The sequence below is a fragment of the Ambystoma mexicanum genome, chromosome 10, assembly GCF_040938575.1.
Source record: "Ambystoma mexicanum isolate Mex_15411 chromosome 10, UKY_AmexF1_1, whole genome shotgun sequence".
Lineage (NCBI taxonomy): Eukaryota > Metazoa > Chordata > Amphibia > Caudata > Ambystomatidae > Ambystoma > Ambystoma mexicanum.
Window position 1 is genome coordinate 859,487,119 of NC_090932.1, and position 21,423 is coordinate 859,508,541.

At 44.3% G+C, this 21,423-nt stretch overlaps 1 protein-coding gene across 7 annotated transcripts in view; it reads right to left on the bottom strand.

The window, feature by feature from the left end:
* The window catches only part of PHC3 (polyhomeotic homolog 3), a 1,926,480-nt gene that overhangs the window by 219,870 nt on the left and 1,685,187 nt on the right, over positions 1–21,423 (bottom strand). The window lies entirely within an intron of this gene.

Below are 21,423 nucleotides of genomic sequence, written 5' to 3' on the forward strand. Positions count from 1 at the left end.
GCAGTAATACGGTGGTATGCAGTATTACTGCTGCATTTTAACCGCATCACGCAGCTTGTAATGAAGCTGGTTACAGGGCTTACATTATTTGTAACAAGCAGAGTTACATTGGTTGCCATTACTCCTTTTGGATAGTCGGAAAGGGATAGTACCTGCAGGGTTACACATGATTCATCATTAAGTCAACTGTTCTTTGAGATCTACATAAAGGCACTAGAGGAGATGTCCACTCACTTGGCTTGATATTCTATATGTATCCTGATGACACACTGCTGGTCCTGTGTTTGGGGGACTAGCTGGGTGGCACAGAAAATCGCTTAAAAAAAAGTATGGAAAAATTCAGTGGGTGAATTAACTCAAATCAATTGGTGTTTAATTCCCAACCAACTTCTACTCTGTAGCACCTGACACAAAGTACAGATGAATATGTCATTAATCTTGACTCTGCATAGAATGCCCAGACATGGTTGTCCGTTCTACTGGCCTACTTCTCTTGGGTTCCGCCCTGGTCCAGCTCTAACAGTTAGAACTGTAGGGTATGGCTTGATTCATCATTGATTCATCATTGTCAATGGATGGCCCACTTAGGGTACGAAGTTAAAAAAACAGACTGAGTAGATTTTTGCATTACTTTACCTTCCCTCAGCGAGTTCAACTGGTAAATGTGTTTCTCTCCAGTTGTCTTGATTTTTGTAATGCAGTCTATTTGGGATTGGTAAAGATTGCATTTCATATGCTTCAAATTACACGAAATGCTGCAGCAAGATTTATGCTTCAATTGAACCAGAGGGATTTTAGCTCACTGATTCTCCGGATGCTATATTGGCTGCCAGTGGATAGACGGGTCTGGTTTAAGGAACTCTGCCTGGTACACAAATCCTATTATAAACAGGCTCCTTCCTTTCTTGAAAAATATTTAGTGAAATACAATCCAACAGGATTGTTGCATGCAGCCTCCTCTTTCTTGCTTATTGTTGAAAAAGCAAGGTATGTTAGACGGGGCCGGCACTCTCTTTCGGTTCAGGCATCCAAACTGTGGAACTCTTTAATCGCAGCCGTTGGATCTCGTTAATGTGGTCGGTAGGCTTTGTCATCTTCTGGCTTTATCTAAAATGCCTTGTTAGAGTGAATGTGTGCTTTATAAATCCAATAAACATACTTTACCTGCAATACCCCAGCAAAGGACTGATACTGTCTCTGCTTGTCCATACTGCAGTCTGAATAAAAAGACATTCTCATTCCCTGAAAGCAGACATCTCCCTTGTTTCCAGCACCTGACAGGATAAAACACTTGTTCTGACAATGCAACATTTTAATCCATCAATTTACTTCGTGGAGTTTCCGGGCCCAGTTTCTGAGTAGTACTATAATGCAATATATCGTTGGTTCTGGATCCAAAGGGGGGCCCCTCCTCCAGCAAGGATGGCATCAACTTCTCAATCAAACTTCTATCAGGCCAGTCCGCAATGCCTTTTAAATGCCAAACACGAGAACTTTTTACGTCAGCCATCTTCCAGATACGTATACTTGGCCACAAGTCTTTTGCTGGTAGTTGTTAAAAGTTATGCATCTGCTTGTCTGCCGAATCTTCTGGAACAGATACCTGCTGCTCATTTTCTGTAGTTCCCGATCTTATTCATTTTCTGCCTAATGATATTCATGTTGTGTACAATTGAGTCCATCTTGTTGGACTGCTTATTGCCTCAAGCTCCAACATTTTCAGTTCCTAAGTGGAAGGAACCATCTCTGCTGAGACAACATTACCCTCTATCTGTAAGGACTGTAGGAGCTTTATTAGCAGCCTTCTCCTGGACAGTTTGGTGCTCATAAGGGCAGGGTTTGTAGTGAGCAAGGGCCCTGGGGGTGGAGCAAGTCCACATGGGGGTTCCTTTTATCACTGCTACTGTTCACCTTGGCAGTGGAACCACTGGCATAGTACAGTAGTGAGTATGGAGGCATCCATGTGGTCGGGTATAGTGTAAGAGAATGCAATATCTCTCTATTTACAGACAATACTGTACTAGTCTTGAAACATCCAGCAGAGTCATTGTACTACTGAATAGGTGCCCTCTAAGATTTCTCAAACATTTCTGAATTCAAAGTTAATTTGGGCAAATCAGAAATTTCAAACGTCATTTTAGACAAGCGAACATGGGAAGCCCTAAATCAAAGAAGCCTAAGGCAATCTAAAAAAAATAGGAATAATTACAATGCCGAAGATCACAGATTTGTTCACAGCAAACATACCTGGATTGCTGTCCTCAATTAGAGATGGCCCCAAGTCCTGGAGATGGAAAAATATCTTGGCTAGGGCATTTACACTCAGTAAAAATGAATATACTGCCACAAATGTTATATATGTTTCAAACACTACATTTGATGATCTCTAATAAGACCCTAGAAAGTATAGAAAAAGATAGGTATTTCGACTACCTGAGTATCAGGTTTAATGAGGCGGGGGTGGGTGAAGTGCTCTGACCAAGTGACCAAATCCAAGGTTAATTTAAGTAAATTCAGCGGGGCAATCCAGTCTTTTTTCTTTTAGCCATGGCAGTGGGGCAATCACACATGCCCTGGCTCTATTTGATAAACAAGCACTGCCTGCGTCTTTCTACGGCGCAGAGATCTGGGGTTTTGCCAATACAACATTATTCTCCCCAGTCGAGAATACCGTTACTTTTTTTTAAAGAAACTGCTGATCTTGCCTAAATATACCCCATCTGCAGTGATTCACTTAGAACTCCAAATAGTGCATGTGGCCGACCTGATTGCCCCTATAAAGATGCTTTGAACGACTTCCTGCAATTGGAAGGAGCCAAACATCAGGGCTCGGTCCTACACGTGAAAAAGATACCCACTGTGTGGGTTAGGCGTCAGTCACTTCTGTGAAATTCTCAGTGAATGTTGCCCTTCTCTTAAAGCTGAGCTCAGGCTAGCCGCTAAACGCAATACATTTAGGAGCCTAGAGATCCAAATGCATGCTCTTAAAAAACTGCCCTGTATTCCTCCTATCCAACTCAATGGGAAGTAGTAAACCACCCCTGGACGGTATTCATCCCCCCTATGAGCACTCCTTATATGTTCGCTTCAGATTGGGTATATTGTACATTGCCTGGTATATGTGAGGTTGGTCGCCTCACAATACTGGTATTTGCCCGCTTTGCAAAAAAGCTAAAGAAACTTTGACTCATTTTACATTGCTATGTCCATTCTTAATGGGGCTTAGGCGCAAATACTTATTACCAATCCTACTTGACATGGGGCTAAGAACCACAAGGGAATCAATGGAATTCCTCATTAATATATTAGAGTGGAACGTGGTTTTTGCCTCTGCAAGGGTTTAAGGTCTTTCCATCTAATGCCATTCCATCGACTGTTTACTTCTCTAGACACAGGAGAGCCTACGGGTCTATACCTGTGGCATTCAATTTGTATTTTACTCCATCACATGACCATCCTGCATCCTCTCACGCAGCGTCACACCTTATACATCTTATATTATTACACACTTATCCCCATGTATTTAGGGGGCACTTGTAAAACCAGTTTGTTATGGACCAACCTGAGGTCTTTGTATAGTATGTATCTGATAACAATCAGTGCCATAATCATTCAATCTCTTCCTTTTGAGTGGCACTCACGCTGCTACTACCAATAAAGATCTGTTAAAAGGATAAAAAAAGAACAAAAATTCATGTGTTGACATATGACATCACACGCGCTACTGCGCGATAACATCACAGACATACGCCGCTATAAGTAGGCAATATTTCAGACTTATTCCAGAAAGGTCTCAAAATGTATTTATCTCGTGTCAGAGGTGGTAAATTCAGCCTAGGGTGTTTGACATACAGTATATATTGTCTGCGTATAGGGGAACGATAGTGAGATGCGAGTGTATTCGTATGCCTCTATGAGCATGGAATTCTCATATGTAACAGGCCAGCGGCTCTACTGCAAGAGCGAACAGGATCGGTGACAGGGGGAATCCCTGGTATGTTCCCCGCATTAGGTGAATATATTCTGATGCCATACCATTTGTATACACTGCCGCTCTGGGTGCTGTGTACAGCAGGCAGATCCAGCATATGAATTGAAGGCCAAATCCGGAACGGCAGAGGACCTCAAACAGCAATGACCATTCCGCGGAGTCGAAGGCCTTCTCTGCGTCCAACGCCGCCACCGCTATGGGGATTTCTGGGTCAACACTATGCATAAGCGTAAATAGTCACCTCAGATTATTTTGAGTTGAGCGACCAGGGATAAAAACCCACCTGATCCGGGATGACCAGGGAAGGCATATGCGGTAGGAGTCGGTCCGCCAGTATGTTAGCTAGTATTTTGTTGTCGGTATTAATTAAAGACAATGGTCTATATGATGTGCATTTTTGGGGGTCCTTTTCTGGCTTAAGGAGCACTGTTACCAGGGCAGTTCTTGTGGATTTGGGAAGGACACCTGTGAACAGGGAGCTCTCATACATATCAGGTATGGCAGCAAGTGGTCTATTTAGGTCATATAAAATTCGCCCTTTATCCCATCTAGACCAGGGGCCTTACGGTTAGGGAAAGTGAGAACTGCTTTACCGATCTCTTCATCTGATATGGGTGCATTTAGAGTCTCCCCATGGTCCGAGTCTAGCCATCCCAAGATTATCTTGTCTAGGTATTGCGCTATAGTGTTGTGTCCTGCGTTGGATCGGGATATATATAACCAGTCATAGTATTTGCGAAAGGTGCTATTAATTCCCACAAGTCCTTAATGAGACACCTGTTCAGGTCCTCTACCTCCGCGATGGGCATCAGTTGGTGCTCTCGTTGAATAGCCCATGCTAGCATCTTGCTGGGATGGTCACCCTCACCATATCTTGCCGCTGCAATCGGGTCTCCGAGAAACCTCTCCTCCGTGATTGCCAATTGGTTCAGTTCCTCTCTTTTTATTCTCAGGGTGCTGTGCACCTCAGCCGAATCTCGGGTCCCCTGCTGGGTCTGTAACTCTTAAATGGAGGCTTCTAGCACACGCATACATTTATGCAGGGCTTTCAACACCCCCCCTTCCTTTGATATACAACATCCTCTGACATACACTTTAAAGGTCTCCCAGACAACCCCCGGGTCGGGGACCGAACCCTCATTGGTTTGAAAGTAGGTCTTTATATCTCATCCAATTTCTCCACGGAACACAGCATCGTCTAGAGCACCGGCTGTGAACGGCCATGACAGCAGATTCAGGGGCCCTGTTAGTCCTGCAATGTGGATCAACACTGCAGATTGGTACAAAAGAGTTTGGTAGAGCATGTCAGCCTCCACCACGGCTCTAGCCAGGGGGCGGGGGTTGCCATAATATAGTCAATTCTAGAGGAGCTACCATGGACACTTGAAAAAAAAGGAGTATTCCGTGTCAGCAGGGTATTTCTCCCACCATATATCATGCAAATCGTGCTAGCCTGCGATAGCTCTCCACGCATGGGCTGCTCGTGGTAGAGTGTGCTGTGCTGTTGAAGACCTATCCAGTTCTAACGTGATGGCCATATTAAAATCACCTCGCCATACGATATAGTCTGGAAATTTGTGTATATGATTGGCACAGTAGTCTGTGTTTGGAACATATCTGTTTATGAAAAGAAGTTTTAATCCAGATATTTCCGTGGCCAATATAATAGAACTCCCTTCCCATCACCAATCTGTTTGTGTAATTTAAATTCTAAGGAGCAGTGTACGTATGTGGCTACCCCCATGGAGTGCATAGTATATGAGGAGCAGTATCTATGGACCCTGCAGCCCGACAAACTGGGGAGGGTGCCCCCCCCCCGGCTAGGCGTGTTTCCTGTAGACAGAAATGTTTATAAAATGTTTATATTATGATTTTTGATATAATTTGCTATTAACCAGAATTTTTGTTTCTTATTGGAAACCCATGTATGTTCTAGGACATTAACACCATTACGTTGTCCAATTTCCTCCCTGACTTAGGCAGTCCCATGATGCAGGCAGTAACGGGGAATGTCTAGGGCAATAGTTCCTACATGGTCGGACTGTACCCTGGTCCATAGTTGCCATGCTTCCATGGTATGTTGTGTGGATTGGATCGCTCTTTCTTGTGCTGAACTCTGAGCCCTCGCTCTATCCCCAGTATAAACTAACTTGAATGAACCCTTACTATATCAACCCTCAGTACCAACCCCCTCCCACCCATACCAGAAACAGAAACCTACCAGCTCCCATTTCCCCCCTCCCAAACAAACCTCATCAACAATCCCTCAACAGAGCCAGCAGAGTCTGGTTTAAGGGGGTCATATACACTTGGGCTGGGGCAGGGTTCTGACCTGGAGGCAGAGAGAGCTGTGGTTGATCCAGCCGAGCGATCTGGTCCATCTTGGCCTGTTTTGGGGGGTGACCATTACGTAGCTCTCACTGCGGCTCACACCCCATCCAGGTCACTGTGTTGGCATGTCGTGGTGCATTGGTACGGTGGGTAGCCAAGGCATATGGGTGGGCAGTGAGCGGGTTGCAAAACCAAGTTCCAGCTTTGTTACAGGATAGTGGGTGGTTGCTCCCCAGGTGCATCAGTCCTTGTCGGCCAGGTGTGAGGAAGTGGGTGCAGGACTATGCTGGTCCAGTTTGGGAACATTCCATGCTTGGTGGGAAGGATATTGTGATTGGCCACCACAGGGGGTTTGCAGTACTGTCCACTGCTGATAACATGGGAGACACTGCCCCAATGTCCCCTCAAGGTGGACAGTAATGTGGTAGTGCAGGTTCTGATGTTGCTCAGGATTACGTGCTTTTTCAGCCCCCCGCACTGTGAATTGTGGCGCAGTCGCCATCCTCCATTCAGTGCCAGGTCTCTGGTATAACTGCTCAGGGCCAGCAGTGCAGGTTCTGTGGTGCTGCGTCACATAAATCTTACAGCTTATTTTCCTCTCCCCTCTGGCTCCGGCTGACTCCCCAACAGGCATTTATAAGGAATATGGGCCGGGGTTTACTCGTTGCAGAGTGGCCTCATAGGGCGGAGGAAAATGAGGAAACCACCTACACCAAATTGGACAGTGATCCAATACACAAGATTAAGTCACTGATTGAGAGAACTATCGAAGAAGCTTTGGATCGCGATTGGATCAATGAAAAAACAAGTGAATTTTTAACAAACAACCACCCCATCACTCCTGTCTTTTATGGTCTCCCCAAGATCCACAACAGCCCTACCAATCCTCTTCTAAGACCTATAGTGGCTGGGTCAGATATCATTTTTGACCCCCTGTCAATATATGTAGATAGATTACTACAACCACTAGTCCAAGATATTCCTACATATCGCCGAGACACGACAGATTTCTTGAACTGTATTAAAGATGTCACAGCTCTTAGCACTGAGTGCATTCTCTTCAGTATGTATGTGTGTAGGCTATACACGTCCATACCTCACAAAGAACGCATCAATGCAGTAGAATGCTTGCTCTGCAATTCATCAGCTCCAAGGGGCAATTCAAACTTGATTTTAAAACACCTTGATCTTATACTTTTCAATAGCTATTTCAGGTTTCAAGGCAAATATTATCTGCAAGTCACCAGGACATCTATGGGCTCTTCCATTGCTCTAGCATACGCAAATACATTTATGGGCCTCATCACGAGTTGGGCTGTAGCCCTTTAATGCGGTGGTAACAGTATTACCACTGCATTTAAGGGCTGGCCCTATCATGAGTTGGGCACTAAATCGGCTGTTTTACCTACAGCTTTTTTCTGGAGGTGAAAATCCCTGTTTTCGGCGTATTACAGCCGGCTGTATTAGCCCGCACTATTAGCACCGAAAAATCCCCATTGGATCCAATGGACCCAATCAGGAATGGGGATTTACCATTAAGGCCCAACCCGTGATCCGTTGGTAATACCACCGGACCGGCCGGTGCTAGGGCTATTACAGTCGGTGGTATTACAGCCAGGCATACAGCCCAACTCGTAATGAGGCCCTATGTATAGATTTGAGCATCAACACATTTTGGACCATCTGGTGTGGCACCCATGAAGAACTTGTTTCCTTTTTCAACTATCTAAACTCAGTGCATGACAGTATTAAATTCACCATGGACATCGGCGAACCATCCTTGCACTTCCTAGATGTTAGTCTAGAGATTCAAGATAACCGTATCACCACTACTGTATACGATAAACCAACTGGTGTGAACAATTTGTTACACTTTACACGTTTCCACCCCAAATCCATGAAAATAATTCTCCCATTCAGCCAAATTCTGGTGTGGCACCCATGAAGAACTTGTTTCCTTTTTCAACTATCTAAACTCAGTGCATGACAGTATTAAATTCACCATGGACATCGGCGAACCATCCTTGCACTTCCTAGATGTTAGTCTAGAGATTCAAGATAACCGTATCACCACTACTGTATACGATAAACCAACTGGTGTGAACAATTTGTTACACTTTACACGTTTCCACCCCAAATCCATGAAAATAATTCTCCCATTCAGCCAAATTCTAAGGCTTAAAAGCATCATTTCAGATCCAGCGGGATTAGACACAGGATGCTCAAGATTGCTGGACAAGTTTGGATCAAGGAGCTACCCGGATTCAGTTCTCAATGAAGCCAAACAGAAAAGATCACCTTTTAACACCAAGCAAGAAGGTGAAGGTGAAAGATACACCTCTACTATACATTTCCAAATACTCTAGACAAAGCTTCCAAGTGGGAAAACCATTAGAAAACACTGGAACATCTTGCAGAACGATCATATTCTAAATTAGTTATTTCCGAAAGCACTCCTGATGGGCTTTAGATGCGGCCGTAACCTCAGAGATACGTTCGTTAGAGCAGAGAGACCCCCTAAAGACAAACAAACTTTCTGAAAACAAGGAAGAGTGGGACATTCCCCTGCCTATGTTGAATGCATTGCAACAATGTGGTGAAAGGAGACATGGGGCCTCATTACGACCCAGGTGCTAATGGGTTAACAGCGCCGTAAAAGGTTGCAGCGCCGTTCACCTATTAGTGCCTAATTACGAGGTCCCTTTGCGAGACCTGACCTTAAAGGCTGGTGTAGACCAGCCGTTAAAGTAGGGACCCGCAAAGGGACCTTGGTGCTAATTACGGTGCCGAATTTGCAGCACCGTACTTAGCGCCTTCCCCATTCCCATTGAGTCCTATGGGGCAAAAATGGGAATGGGGAAGGGCCATGGAGGAAGGGGGAATTACCGCCCCGCCAACCTTGTAATGGGGTGGTAATTCTCCCTTTCTCCAACATCAGATGCAAAAATATGAAATCACCACTTGCGAGACATTTTTCTGAAAATAACCACACTGTGGCTCAATTCAAATTTCAGGTCCTAGAAGTAGTTAAAAAAAAACACATAGATGTGGTAACTATCAAGCAATTTTATTCCGTAGAGAAAAATACTGGATACATTACTTGGATACACTGCTCCCGAAAGGGCCTAACAAAGAATTCTCACTTAAATGCTTTGTGTGAACTTGACTTTTGTCGTTAACTTATGTCAAAATGGAACAATCTGCAAAACCCTCAAGTTCCACAGTTGTATGAAACCTCTTAAGATCACCTCTATCGTGATGAGCAAAAACATGTATGGACATGAATACCCGGTATCACAGTTCTCTGCACCAATGTACATAATAAGTATTCTTGACATGAGTTTTCTGTCGCAGTCTGGTGACGACTATGTACCTTTACCAAGTATGGATTCTATGTCAATTCTAGGCCAACATGAACACGTAATGAGTGCCTCACAGTAAAACTGGGCCTCCTAAGTACCTACCCCTTGATGTAATACTAGTTTCATATACACCCCTTTTGAGTGCGTATTTGGTCCTTCTCTACTATTCAGTTTTTTATTTTATTCCATTATTTTATCCATTTTACTACTTCACCATCATTTGTACGTCCAATAGTTACTATTTCCCTGACATTGCTTCTATTATATAGAGTCACCAATAGCATTACTCCATTTCAAAATGGATGCCGCTGGTTACAGGAACTGAGCGGTTCATGACCACTTTTTGATCTAGTCCGTCGTTGGTTGTCACCAACTACGAGGGCTCCGAAGTAATTTAAGATAGAGTCTCGCGCTGTGGGCTTGGCATCTTCCCCTTAGCAATTGTCTCCAGTAGCAACTTAAACAGCAGGCTCCAGGCGAAGCCCACCTCGCAGGGACGACCGCCTCTTGTAATACTGGACTGCGCAAGCATTTAAGTGAGTAAATGTGACCATGCTGCTTTGACAGCATACACATATCGCTTTAAATGTTTTTCACTTTCTCCTTACACCCATTCTCATTTTATTTTATGCTCTAATATTCCATCATGAGATGATCAATTATTCATCCAGCCTTTGCAGCCCTACCACGGCTCTCACATGCTTACTATAAAGATTAGGCACTCAGCTCATGTTAGGCAAAAAAATATTGCAGAATAGTGTAGGATGTCAAGAAGGGGAGACTCACCCTTGTGGAGAATACGGAAGCTAATTCCTGATCCCTGATTGCAGAGAGCCTGGACACAAATTATCAAGATAAGAAACGTTGCAAGTGGTTGCTAGAACAAGGGCAGTCTCATCCCCCGACAGTTTTTGATTTGGCTACATACACCGCAGATGTTCTTTAAAGTCAGCAGGCTTTGATGAGTTCAATATACCCCACCCCTGATCCACTGGCCATGTTAATCCTTCATTATATGTTCTTTATACATTAGTAGGTTATCATATATCCAACTATTTCCAAAAAATTAACAAAGTCTCATACAGTATGAGCCGGATATTCAATCAGTAGAATAACCGCATGACCCGTTTCTGTGATCACCATATCTGTGTTCACCAGTGGCTTTGAATATATCTATAGATAAGGCGAATGTTATCTCTAACTTGCCAGAAACTGCCTATTTATGTGCTAATGTCTCTCATTGGCTATACATACACAATGTTTACAGAGCTCTTTTCTCTCCTTTATTTTCTATCTATAGCTTAAAACTTCTTTTCGGCTCATGAAGAGAGAAATCTCGAAACGCGTCAGCCACCCACATTGAACTTAACCTCTGCTATTATATGTGCTCTATGATTAAATCATTGAAAAAATGAAAGCAAACAACGCTTTATGCATTTCATACAAATTGTCAATGCGAAAATTACTTTTGAACGCAAAGTTGAATAATCATTTAACCATCCAGTGACGGGATTTGAAGGTGCGCAGGGGACGGGAGGGTTCTGTCTTGGATCCTCTTTTTCCTGTGCTCATAGCCTGGAGAACAGAGGGAAGCTCCCGGATTAGCAGCGCAGGGCACTGTGAGGCGCTTGATGGCCGAGCTCTCAGCACCGGGGTCCAGGCGGCAGATGGGCAGCCGTGGCCAGTGTCCTCCTGGCGCTGTCATGATCCCAGTCAGTGAGCATAGTCCTCATTCAGGCTAGGCAGGGAATATTATATCAATCAGCAGGTCAAAGGTGGGTGTTAGCCTAGCACATATGGCATTTACATCTTCCACAGCAACTACTTCCATAGACTCCCTTGATGTTCAACAGTAATTTCATACACTTAACATGGCCGCTGCAAAACCCATTTACAAGGAGCAGCACGGTTCTATTCATATTTGCAGAGTAGCTACTTAAGCCCCGAATCTGGTGGAAGGCGCTGTTCGCGTCTGCTCCACTGACAGTGGGCAACGCTACCAGCGTTTCCCCTCACAGAACCTGTGAAAAAAGGAGATAATAGAGACATTAGTTTTACGAAAAGCTACAGAGTACCATAGTTCACAGAAGAGACTTAACCGACAGAAGTTATCCCCGATGCTGTTATCTTCAGTTAAAAACATTTATTTGCTCACAGTCGCAGCATCTTCAGTCAGCAGTTTTTCGCTCGCAGCATCTTCAGTCAGAAGTCTCTTCCGCAGCCGCTGCATCTTCCAAAGGTATTTTCCTCTGTTTCTTCCTTAACAGTTTAACAGAGAACACGTTTTATAAGCATTTACGTACCTGAAGGTTCTTTGTTTTCACCTCACAGTTGTTACCACGATCCACCTTGAAGGCTGCAGTTACTCCGTATTGGCGAACTTACGTTTCGAAACATTTTCTCATCCTGAGTAACCCTGCAGCCATAATTCTTTTCCTGAATTCCTAGAACGTGCGAAAAAGAACAAAAGTAATTAGAAAGAGTGCTCTCTCCAATGTAGGAATCAATTCAAGCCCTTAAAGATTACAGTATCTTCACCTGCTTACTTACCCAAAGACTCATTCTTAAAAGAATAGACATTTCAAGCAAGAAGCTGTAGAGTTCATCAGCAACCCAAGTTACCATTGTTTCTCCATTTCAACGCGCCCCTGTAGAAAAGCAGGATGGAGAGCTCCACAATAATAAAACACAGGTGAGAAGGGAATTCAGCCTTAGAGTTAGAAGGGAGTGATTTAAGAGAATACAAATCTCATGTAGTATTTTCTCAGTTAATAGATGTTAAAGCATTTCTTTTTTAAAAAAAACTTTATTTATACATTTAATATTACACATTGCCAAATACACATTGACAAAAAATGTAATACAAAAACACAATGTTCAAAGAATACTTATGCAATTCCATCATATTAACTTTATCCATATAGAACAATCAAGAATTGAAATTAAAATGATAGAGAAAGGAAGAAAAGAAGACAAGAAATTAAATACAAATAAGAAAAAAAATTAAAAAAAATAAAATTAAAAAATTATAATTATTGTTAAACCTCTCCTAGACTACAACAGATAACTAAGCATAGAGATCATTAAATGCTCCACAAATCCTCTCATATTTGTCAAGTTGCTCCTTTGCTTTAAAGGACACCCTCTCTCTCCTGGATAGCAGGCACAAACCTTGCAACCAATCCTCAGTATTACACCTTCTGCATCCCAGGTGGTTCCACAATGTGGTAGGGCAAATTGGGACTCCGATTTGAATAATTCATTATCAGATTTTGAATGGAATTGTGTGTGCAGGTCCTATTAAGTATAAGGTGGATTTGGATTTGAGGTATACACAGCAAAGAATTAATCACTACACATACTGGTCACCGTTGAGAAGGAAATCTTGCAAGTTGAGTGCTGTAAACACCTGTTGGAACTGTAATAGAGAGGTGGGTAGCACAGTCCATATGTTGTGGTTATGTCAAAAAATACAGATATTTTGGGATAGTGTTTTCCAGAGGATGGAATTAGTCTTGGGCTTACCTATACCTAGAGAGCCCCTCTATGTTGTGCTAGGTTTGATTCCATTGGGTATTGGATTGTCTAACACCAAAATGTTCTGGTAATATAGAGCCCTTCTCCTGGCTGAAAAGCACATTTTAAAATTTTGGAAAAGTTAAAGCATTTCTAAAGGCTCCAAGGTATCAGGTCCACAGGCTAAGAAGGTATTACACTCCGGAGGAGTCCAGGTAAGTGTTATAGGCACAGCTAGGCACTCCTAGGTTGTCGGGGGAGTCGCCCGCAAAGGCGAGCTCAGCTGAGGATATACTGTTGTGTGGGAAGTTGGTCCTCTGTCCCGCGGCAGGGTTGGGGGGGCTCCCGCTCCGAGCCGCTATGTCCAGAGGGTTAATTCAGTGGGGGTCTCCCCTAGGGGCTCGGATGGTGTCTGCTGGTCCTCGGCACACCCAGGGCACCCCGAGCGCCACCAAGGGGGCCACGCCAGGATCGGTCTTCCGCACCCTCCATCCTGGTCCCTCGGGTGTCACCATGCGGTGGGGTGTGCATTACACGGTACAGCGATTCCTCTAATGTGGGGGAAGCCAGAGCAAGGCGGCCCCAACACACTGCACCAGTGTTGGCAGCCAAAATCTAGCACTGCCCCATATGATCATGATTGCATGCCGTGGGTACCAGGGGGACGACAAGGGAACAAGTCGTAGGGTTTATTTAAAGTATTTTGGGCTTTTGCCGGAGCTTTTCAGGCAGTGGCCATTTTCTCAGCAGTGCAACAGTGCCCCCACCCCCAGCCCCCTTCTACTCAACACCTTCTTTTCGCACAATCAAGAGAACATCTTTCAAAAAGAGAAATAGAGTTATGGTCAACTATAGTTGGCTCCGACATATTAGATGTACCTACAGAGCTTCAGATATTACTTTCTGACTTGAATAAATACATTTCTCGAAATACTTCCTTCTCAGAACCAATAGAGCATCACAATGCAAGACCAATTGTTTGTGTTTCTTGTTCCTATCTTTTACACAGCCTAGAAGTATTTAAATGCTGCAACATATTAATGCTAGGACCTACAACTTCCAGGTGTTTGCCTTTTCGCTCCGTATGGGAACGCTGGCAATTGCCCTGGCGCCTTTCTCGAGGGCAGCGCCAGCATTGGAGGACCACAATTCCCAGAAGTCCAGCACACGGCTACCATCTGGGCCGTCACATCATCACGTTTCCAACGTGACCTGGAAGCTGCAGGATAAAGCTTCCTCACGGTTGCCGGGCGACGCTATTAACCGCTGCATTCGCCCGGCAAGGGTGCTCACTTTTTGTTCTTCGTATCTGCTGTTTTTGTCTAGACCTCCCGGCTTCTTGAACCTTTGGCTCTCAGCCCTGGATTTCCTTATTACCGTCTCCTGTTCTGCTGTTTCCGACGCCTGGCTCCCTTATTCCCCCTATTGCCTACCTGGATTTACTGACCTTTGGCTACATTTCACCGGACATTCTTATTCCATAGTGGCTCTACGTTTGGCGCATGGTCCCTGCCTGGTCTGCCCGTATTCTCTGCACTACGATCAGACATTGAACTGTTCTTTTCCCCGGCGGCGCTCTTGCATTTGCCTTTCCGTCTCTGAACAGCTGAGGAAAACACGTGCTGCGCTTCTGTAACATCTGCCGCATTTGCATTGCAAATCCTCCGCCTTCCCTCTTCATTCTTTCCAGCACTATTGCTATACTGGGTTGGCCTAATCAGTCACCATCCTGTAATCGCCAACCTACTGCATTTCTTTCTTGTCTTCCACACTTCATATCTCCATTCCGTTTCCTGACACGTCCACCAACTGATCACTGGATTCATCCCTGCTCACAGTGGACTCACCATATTTGAACATTGTGACTTTCTCTCGGCCTACGGATTTTTGGGCATTCATCACCATTCCTGGATTGACATTGACGCTTTTGGTTGCTTTAGATGTGCCCTTGTTCCGCCGGGGTCAGGGCATCCTCCTTTCTCACACATCCACCTGCATAGTACACAGTATTCCTGTTGCGCCATCTCCGGCTGGACCTGCACAAATAGGTTTCAGACCTGTTACTCACGGACCACAGGTAAGAGTTGGGGAGTGTGATGTGGGGAATTTGACAGGTACACAGATCACGTACATTATGTGTTTTTTCCAACTCTAGCTCTGTTGGTGTCCGGCCTTTTCACCTGAGCCCCTGGTCTGGCAGGTAATGCAGTATTCTGCAGACCACGTTCTCTGGGGGAAAGTCTCCCCCTGAGGGAGACCTCTCGTGCTATCGGACGCCAGACATATTGAAGTTGGATCCGGTTCCCGACAGTGAATCACGCTGAATCTAAATCGCATAAACCAGTTCTCATTGAAGGAGACATACTTTTCTTTATGTAAGCCATAGGGAATCTAGACGAGAGTGAATAATCCATATATTCTGTATATAATTTCCTTTGAGCGCACAAATCTCAATTCCCTATACAACTATTGAGTTCTAAAATTCTCCTTTTTATTAGATTTGGTATCTCTGCAGCTCTTTCTCGTTTAATTTCAAATGAGTTGAGATAGCCTTCACATGATTGAATGAATGTCATTAGTGGCTTGACCCTTTCTGTAACAGCTATTTCCCCAATGCTGTAAGCAAGTGATTACTTTCCTCTACAACTCTAGAAATATACGCAATTTATTCCTTTTTATTAGTGAGGTCCACGAACACAAGCCCAATTCCAAACTAATTCTAGCAGTCAGCACCAATGGTGGTAGCCCTAGAGCAGCCCCGGAGCGGCCTTCCCGATTTCACCCTCTAATGTTATCAACCAATTCCAATTTCTAATTTCTAGCAACTCCAACCCATATAACATACTCAGAGTAACCTTACTTCTATAAAACTCAATGACTAAAAGGTGTGAGTAACAACCCCTACAGGACCTTCATTTGGGCTATACATTTTTATTCTAAATGTATAAACTTTTATCTAGAACCTCAACGATATGGCTACAAAACTTTACCAGATTGATTATGAAAGATCTGTTGACCATTCATGAGTCTGCCTCAAAAGGCTTCTTTAACGAGTATATGTTAAGAATGGTGGTTAATCTCTGGTTGAGGCCTGGGCAATATATGATTAAATGTTTTAGGGTTTCCATACCCCCAACAGAACAGCATACTCGACATGTGCGTTTCTCTTCTTTGTTTTTTGCTTGAAAAGGGGTGAGATGCATCCAATGGAGTCATGACTGATCTCCCAGTAGTAACCTCCTCCCATTTTGCCAGGGGACGGAAGCCGCTAACTGATCCTGACACTGGGGGTCGCTATATGAGAGAGGATCACGTGGGAGGAGACATCTTCCAAGGAGATTTCATGGCTTCATTGGATGAGACATGGTATCCCCCATTTGCCCTTGAAGATAATCCTCTCATACCCAATACCCTCATGGCCTATTGCTATACGTCCACAGCTCCCCCTAGGGAAAATAGGGAACCCTTTTCCCAAAGCATATAGACCAAACTTCCAACCCAGATCTAAAATGATGAAAATACAATATCACCTTTTCCAGTTCTAATTATTCATCATACAGAACGAATGTACCATTCAGAACTATTGAAAGTGATTTTCCAAGCCGTTTACATCAACTGTCAATAATGGACTCCTTTTCCCAGAATCACTCGAATACTGGGACGAGGAAAAGGGGCAGAGCAGTGCAGAGTGGAATAAGCCACAAGCCCACTGAGCGCACTGGTTGTTGACCGAAAACACCTGTGCCTGGAGGAAAAGTGTTAGACGCTGCTGATGTTGGAGAGATAACGTCTTACCACTCTGTGAGGCTCGATAAGCTTGGGAGCACGAACCGGTGTTGTGGAGCTGTATGGCTCACCAGCGAGGGAGAAGAGAGATGCTGCAAGGACGGAACGTGCTACAGAAACGCCAGGATAGGGTTGAAGTCTCCTGGGCGCTCGTGAACCGCACAAAGCAATATCTTACCTATCGTAACCTGAACTGAAGTGTGCAGGCTGAAGCAAAACAGCGGGAGATACCAGAACGAAGAGAAAGCAGTCACAAGAGGCAAGCAGGTCGTACTGCTTTGCCTCGAAAGAGCACGAGAATGACAACAAGAGCCGGTGATTCAACCCAAGGATAGTGGGGACCCGGGGCATACTGGTGACCCGCCAAAAACAAACAATAGTAATTACAGCAGAACGTTAGAAAGCAAAAAGCCTATTGTGACACAAGAAAGTGTATTGCAGACAAGATCCCTATCAGTATGTGAATGTATGGAATGGAAATACATGGGGAACCCCAATCGAATGATATATCAAGAAGATATATGCTGCAAAGGGGAGGCACAACTGTGTAAGTTGGAGAGAAACACTGTGTGAATATAAACCCTGGCAGGAGAGTATACCAGGCAATTACAAGTGCATACATACAAGAAGTGCTGGCAAGAGAGTATAGCAGGCAATTCCAAATGTATGAATACAAGGAGTAAGAAGGTGTATTAGAACTGTGTTAACCAGACAAGAAGAAACAAAACCTTGGGAGGGAGGAAAACCTGGACCTTTGTAGGAAGTGCAAGGCTTAACAGCTTTGTAAGATTTAATACTATTGTGACCCAGGAAGAATACACAAGGAACTGTTCGATAAGGAAGCATTTGTATTGAATAAGAATCCAGGGGAAGGGACACCCTCTGGAACCAAGACTGTTTGTCCTTGGGGAACGTCTGTGTTGGAACTATTTATTCTTCCTTTACAAACTCTTTCAAGCACTTAAGGCTGAAGATATTTCCCTTTTCCCCTTATAGTTTTGTTTATAGTGTGAGGGTCAGAATAGAACATTTGGACACAGGCAAAGTTTTGATTTGGACATCCCGACGATCCTTAGTTTTGGTTTTAGGTACATAAATTCCTCTTGGAGAAGGGCCAGAGGCATTTTCCCACCCGTTTTTATTGTTAAAAAAAGTTTTTAACCAAAAAGATAGCTAACTTGTGTCTGAGTTTCCTTCCTGATTCCTCACAGGACCCACTCTTTCTAAAGTGGTCAGGAGATTGAACCCAAGTGTCACAAAATACCCTATATATGTTGGACACCAGAACTGGGTTAAATATTTCAGTAAAAACTTGTAAGAAGCTTGAGTATCCTTTCTGAGATTCATATTTCTTTTATCCTGTGCTTATTTTCTAGCCAAAAGAATAAAAACATTTGCTTTTTCAGTTATTGGGAGTTTAGTATGCCAGACCTCAGGTCCCATTGAAGTTCCCTAAGAATCAATTCACATGAACCCATAAAATAATGTGAAGGGAAGACTTTGCTTTCTTTATGAACCCTCAATTGCCACCCTTTAAGCTTTTGGACCATTTTGGAGAATAACGTAGTGGGGACGATACTTCTCCAGGATGTTTTTCTCCCAGCTAGAGACAGGTCATTGACAGTTTATGAATTACCCTTGTAAGCAGCAACAAGACAAAGGGGTATGTTTCTTACCTGTAACTCCATTTCTCCAGCATTGGTATCTTTCATAGTTTCAAATGCTATGAACAATTCCCCGTTATCAGGCTCGAAATCCTCAGTTTACTTTACCCTAGTAAATATAGAAAGATATTTAGGTGTTTGTTTTGTATCCCTGGGTGCTTTTGGTGTCCACAATGAGATGTCGAGTATGAAACTCCTTCCCTGCAGCCTCCCGTCAGATTCTACCCAGTACATGCTATATTTTGAGCATCTGAGTGAGGTTTTTTACCGTAGGAGATGGCTGCAGGGCGCCTATGAACCTATGAAATATACCAATGCTGGAGAAATGGAGTTACAGGTAAGAAACACACCCCTTCTTTCATAGAATCACATGCTATGAACAGATTTCAAAGCAGTATGAACTTAGATGGTATGATGTGTATAGGCACGTTATAAATGTGGTAGGAAAACCGGTAAATAGTCTACCTTATTTGAACAGATGCAAAGAAGGGAAAACCAGTCCTGCAGCATCGGCGGCGTGCTGCTCCTGAAGGCAGTAATGCCTAGTGAAGGTGTGTGGCACTGCCCAGGTGGCTGCTTGACAAATGTTTTTGAGTGAAACTCCGGACCACACTGCTGCCGAAGCTACCGTGGCTCTTGTTGAATGGGCCCGGGCTGGTCCAGTTAATGGTTTGATCGACTTGGCGTGACTGAAGGATTTGGTGGAGGATATCTACCTTGCAATTCCCTGCTTAGAGATTACCTTAGCTTTGTTTGGATGTCCGTAGGCTAGAAACAGCTGAGGTGAGTTCTTTGAGGACTCTGTCCTATGTAGATTTGTATTTGAGCGATGCTTTAACATCTAGAGAGTGCAATGCAGTCTCTGCCAGGGTTCTGGGTTTTTGGAAGTAAACATGTAGTGTTACTGATGCATGTTTATGGAATTCCAATGGCACTTTTGGTATAAAGCGCAGGTTGGTTATAAGGACCACTTTATCTTTGAAAAAGCGCAGGTATGGTTCTTTGACTGAAAGCACTTGCAGTTCTGAAACCCTTCTTACCAATGTAATGGCTATGAGGAATGCCAATTTCCAGGAAAGACATTTTAGGTGTGTTGTTGCCGATGGCTGGAACAGTGCTCTCATCAATCTCGCAAGGACACTGTTTACACTCCATTGTGGTGGAAACTTCTTTACTGGTGGAAATGTTCTGAACAACCCCCTGAGAAAATGCTTGATTACTTGATCACTGAAGAGGGGTGTATTTCCCCTTTTTCTGCTGTACCTGGAGATGACGACCAGGTGTACTTTTATCAAGGTGTGGGGAAGCCCTCCTTTTGCTAATGACAAGAGACATGGTACAATAGCCTCGGGGCTTGCCGAAAGCGGTTGAATGTTTTGTTGTTGTGCACACCTGGCGCAGAATCTTTTCCACTTGCCTTTATATGAGCGATTTGTAGCCAGAGCTCGTGCAGAGGCCAGGATGTTCGTGCATTCTTGTGAAAATTTCAGGTGCCCAAAATCCGCAAAGTCAGGAGCCATGCCGGCAACTTGTGTGACTGCTAGTCGTAATGCAGCACTTTTTCGTTGTTTTGGGATATTATGTTGGCTTGATTATGGAGAAGAATTTGTTTGCCTTTGGACAAGTGTAGAAGGTCGGAGTACCATGTTTGTCTTGGCCAGTTTGGGGCTATTAGTATAACCTTGAATGTGCATGTTTGAATCATCTGGATCACTTTGTGGATGATTGGAAAAGGTGGGACGGCGTAGGCGAAGAGACCAGTCCACGGGAATGAGAACGTGTTCCCCATTGACCCTTGCTCCTGCATCCTGCTGGCAAATTGTGCACATTTTGTGTTCAGCCTTGTTGCGAACAGATCGACTTTAGGACAACCCCACTGAGCAAATATGTGCTTGAGCTGGTTGTCGCATAGCTCCCACTCTTGTTACTGGGTGGCTGCCCTGCCGAGGCTATCGGCCACCTCGTTATTTATGCCTGGGAGGTGAAACGCTTGTAGCTTTATCCCGTTGGATGGTCCAGTGCCAAATCTTTTGTGCTACCTGAGAAAGGGTTGGAGATCTCGTCCCCCCTGCTTTCTGAGGTAGTACATGGTTTCGGTGTTGTCGGTCAGGACCCGAACCGTGGAGTTTTTTTTAGCACTAGTAGAAAAGATCTCGGGGCCCAGCCGACCGCTCTCAGCTCCAACACATTTATGTGCAGATTGGTTTCCTCCGGCGTCCATTTGCTGTTTATGTGGAGAGAGCTCACGTGTGCTCCCCAGCTGGATAGTGAAGCATCCGTTACCAGGGTGCTGCCCGGTATGGGGTCTTGAAAACGGCATCCTATAGTGATGTTGTCTCTCTCTGCCCACTGCTGTAGTTGGTGTTCGAGTTGTGGTATGATTTTTAGCTTGTCGTCCCACGAGCCTGTGATCTGGGACCATCTGCTGGCAAGGAACTCTTGTAGAGGACATATGTTTAACCCGCAGTGTGGTATGAAGGGAATACAGGAGGCCATGGTTCCCAGGAGCCCCATGCACTTTCTAACTGATAACCATTTTCCTGGCTTGACTTGAGTGTTTGTATTCTGGCCTTGGAGTGGCGTACTAGGGCTTCCTATGTTGTGAAGTGAGCTCCCAGAAAAAACAGGCTTTTGAAAGGCAACAGAGAGGATTTTTCCAAGTTTATCTCGAATCTTAGCTGCTGCAGTAAGAGCTTTGTTGCTGCGATGGATGCGTATGCCCTCGCCATTGTTTTTGCTTGCACTAGGCAGTCGTTTAGATATGGCTAGATGT